General features: G+C 42.0%; 1 non-coding gene across 1 annotated transcript; it reads left to right on the top strand.

Moving 5' to 3' along the window:
• The first annotated feature begins 3,094 nt into the window (after positions 1 to 3,094).
• Positions 3,095 to 3,258, top strand: LOC114491263. The gene has a single exon (XR_003684059.1). It is a non-coding gene; the product is annotated as a U1 spliceosomal RNA (small nuclear RNA).
• Positions 3,259 to 3,990: the final 732 nt, after the last annotated feature.

The raw sequence follows: 3,990 nt of genomic DNA, 5'->3' as shown, positions 1-3,990 counted from the left end.
GAGCTACACCAGCCAGGGTTATAAATTATCTTCTTTATCCCTAGTATCTCTGTTTGATAGAAGAATAGTGCTGAAAAGATGAAACTCTTTAAATGTGTTTATCATACATGTAATGCATACATATGAAAATTTAAAACAGTATGAAAGTTGGTACTGTAGGAGGGAAAATTTGTGCCTGTTGCCATAAATTTTAGTCCCATGAGGTAATCAAGATACAATATGTGTGTACGTGCATGCACATATGTATTTAGAAAAAAAAAGTCAAGAAGGAGACTTTGTGAAGAGGTTAGCCAACTGCAAAATTAAACGGAAAACAGTTCACACAAGACTGCCCTCCCTTCTGAAAGCAAGTGCAAGTTTCCGGGGACCCCGAAGCCAACATCAGGTTTGTTCCTCTGCTACGAGGACTCATGGAACTCGTTGAAAACTGTTAAACTAACAGTTACAGTTTATTTGAGGGGAAGGATACAGATGAAAATCAGCTAACAGATGAAGAACAGAGGGCAGAGTCCAATGAAGTACCAAACACGGAGCTCCCATCGTCCTCTCTCCGTGGAGCCGGGACACATCTGTTTCTCAGCATCACTGTGTGACAATGCACACAGAGTATCACCAGTGATGGCGCTTCACCTAAGCTCCGGGTTCAGAGTTCGTATTGGAGCATCATTGATAGGTTCATTGCCCTCATAGCTGAACTCAGTCTCAAGGTTGTCTCACGTGGCATAACCCTAAATATGATTTTGGGTTTTCTGGTGTGGCCAGCCCCCTACCCTGAGACTATTTGGGCATAGCTGGCCACTACCATCTTTTGTGTCCTTAGAATATCTGGTGAACCAAGGCCCAGGAGAACAAAGACACTCTTATCGGGCCTGCCATTCCAAGGGCTTAGTAGTTACCTTCAGAAGTCAAGGTCAAAGGCCAGAAATCTTTTGGGACAAGGTTAAATTCTTTACTATATGGGCTTCCATTAGAGGAGTAAAAGCATCCAAACTGATTTCAGAAGTTATTCCACAATGACCCTTAAAGGAGGGAATTGTCTTCTTGCAACCGTACAGAGTGTCAGGGAAAGGCAGAGGAGAGTAGAAACTATTCGTTCCATGCTTTTGCTGTTTGTTACTGCAGGTCTTTCTTTCATTTGACTCCCTTTCTTTCTTGTTGTGCCTCTTCCATCCAATTCACTGCTCTCAGTTTCGATGACTAAAATGTAACTCGGTGTTAGGGATCACCAGTCGGATGCCCCAGAGGTGGGTGAAGGAGTAAAGCTTCCATTAGATATCAGTTCGATACTGATAGACTTTGTTCGCCTATTAAATATAAAAGAATATCCTTTTTTTCTCAAGAAAGAAAATCTGTTTCCTAACTTCTCCACTATCCCTATTTTTTTCTTGAAAACTGTAGATCTCCCAGCAAATTGTTTCTTTTCTTGCTTTTTATGGAGTGCCCAAAGAAATAGCCCTCTGTTGCAGTCAAGTCAACAGCTCAGGTGTGTGGAAACTTGACCCTGACTCTGACTCTCCGACCCAAATGGCCAGTGCGGTCTGGCAGTGATGGTCCCTAAAGCACATCCCATTCGAAGGAGTGGCCACTCTGCTGTGGCCAATGGTCACATGGAGAAAATGAGAGAGCAGTTTTCCCAATAAAGGCAGAAAATCTGAGACTACCCTACTCATTTCTTCATTTGTGTGAAATTCATACGAGGATAAAATTAACTCTTTTAAAGTGAACGATGTAGTAACATTTAATACATTCACAGTGCTGTGCAACCACTTCTGTCTGGTTGCAAAGCACTCACAGCGCTCCAAAACAAAGCCCTGCACCCAGTGAAGAGTCACTTCCATTCTCCCCTCCTTCCAGCTACCGGAAAGCGCCAATGTGTTTCCTATTTCTATGGATATTACCTATACTGGATATCACCTGCACTGGATAAATGGAATCATGGAATAAGTGATCTTTTGTGTTTGGCCTCTGAAGTCACTCCATTTTAAATGTGGTCACAATGCTAAAAGAAAATGAACAATAGTACTGGGTTAGAGAAACCAAATATGTGTTAGGGTGGGTGTAGCCCACCTGGCTGCTAGGTAACAGCCTCTGCCCTCAAACAGAAAGTGATAGGAGAGGCCAGAGCTAGAAGTTTGATGGAGAAGGAGGGGCCTGGCAAAGATGTTCTCTAGGAAGGCAAGAAATTGTGCAAGGTCACCATGACTCATAAATCCAGTCAAAGACACAGAATCCTATAGAGAGAGCTTTTTAGAAACATGGTTTACACTGGCAACCCAAGTCCAATGTGTTAGAAAGTCTTAGACAGTAGAGAATAGAGGGAAGTTCTCTACAGTTGACAATCAAGTAGACTCCAGGCTTTAAAAGCATGGAGGATTAAAAGGGATAGTTATGTATAAAATAGAAATGTTAGGGATGATGACAACTGGAATTCCACTTGAAGCACAGCTTTGCTCTGATCATTTTTAGTTTCAGTTTCTCCATCATAAAAATGAGAATAATTACCCATTGTGTTGGATTGTTATTAGAATTATAAACATTGTTTATAAAAGATCTGGGACAGAATAAAAATCAAGTATGAACTATTGTAACGATGAGGCTGTTATCAACAAACAGAGTTTAAACGACTGATCTCAGGACACACGTTTGCTCTCTGGACTGCTGGGTGCCCACGGAGTCACACCCAGGGAAGGCAGAGCCTCCAGGGGTTTAGTAGATCCTCATTACAAGACAGAGATGTGTCTTACAAACGTACAAGATGCAGTTTTACCACTAGTTTAGGGAAATAGTCATGGGCTTTTTAAATAAACCTAAAATAGTTTCACTCGTTGGAAAGGAGGCAGATGCACAGTGTGACACCTTGTAACCCTTTTCGGTGGTGGAAATGGCAGTTAGTGGAGAGATCGCGCCTGTCAATGTCACACTGCCAGCTGGACAGATCCCAGCTTTAGAAGGACAGCTTCTATGTCAGACAAAGTAGTTCAAATTGTTGTGCTTGTTTCATGAAGTCCTCTCTGCCAAATAAAGGGTGAAGATTCAGGGGCACTTGTTGGTTTGACAAAACTTAGATTTAACATTAAAATACATTTATAGTAGTATATTTAGCTGGCAGGGGAGAGACCTTGATCACAGAGGTGGTTTTCCCAGGGCGAGGCTTATCCATTGCACGCGGGATGTGCTGACCCCTGCGATTTCCCCAAACTTGGGGAACTCTGCTGCAAAACTTATGGTGGTGGGGGACTGTGTTCCTGCTCTCCCCTGACAAGGAAAAGAAAAAGGAAACGTTTTTAGTAATTATCTCCACTTGTAAGAGTAATCGAGAATTAAATTGACACTTCAATAGTAATAATAAAAAAACATTTTGGCCTATTTAAGACCAATTTCACATTATAAAGACAGTGATCAGAGGGGAAGGGGGACAGTGGGGGAAAGAAGGGGAAGGATCATCAAGGAATACGTATAAAGGACCCACGAACAAAGCCAAAGAGGGGTAGGATTGAGGGTGGGAGGCAGGGGTATGCGGGTGGGGGGGAGGGGATGGGGGAAAATGAAGACAACTGTACTTGTAAAACAATAAACAATAAAAGGAAATAAAAAGAAAAGAAAAAAAGGAAGATTTAAAGACACGATGACAAGTAGCAATGATTAATCTTAACATAATGCCCGTATGTTTGAAATGCCGTGTGCGCTACATAATAGGAAAATGAGGGTGGGGTAGGGCCATCTTTTACTCCTTAAAATTCCATTTTCTGATTAGTTTGTGTACATTCATAACAAAAGTCTAATATCCTTGCTAGAAATTGTGTCTTTTATTTAAGTAAACTGACTTACATCAGTGAAGGGGGAAAAAGCCTGATTTTTAGAAACGTACCGAGAAAGACAATCAAGCCCAAAGCTACCATCTGTCTCTCATACAATGAAGTGCACAGGTTTGCCACGTGAAGTCCTTCCCTTTCTCTGGCCCTCAGTGCGGGTAGAAGCGGGTGCGATGTT

The sequence above is a fragment of the Phyllostomus discolor genome, chromosome 2 (assembly GCF_004126475.2).
Source record: "Phyllostomus discolor isolate MPI-MPIP mPhyDis1 chromosome 2, mPhyDis1.pri.v3, whole genome shotgun sequence".
Taxonomy (NCBI): Eukaryota; Metazoa; Chordata; class Mammalia; order Chiroptera; family Phyllostomidae; genus Phyllostomus; species Phyllostomus discolor.
This window is presented reverse-complemented; position numbering and strand designations above follow the sequence as displayed.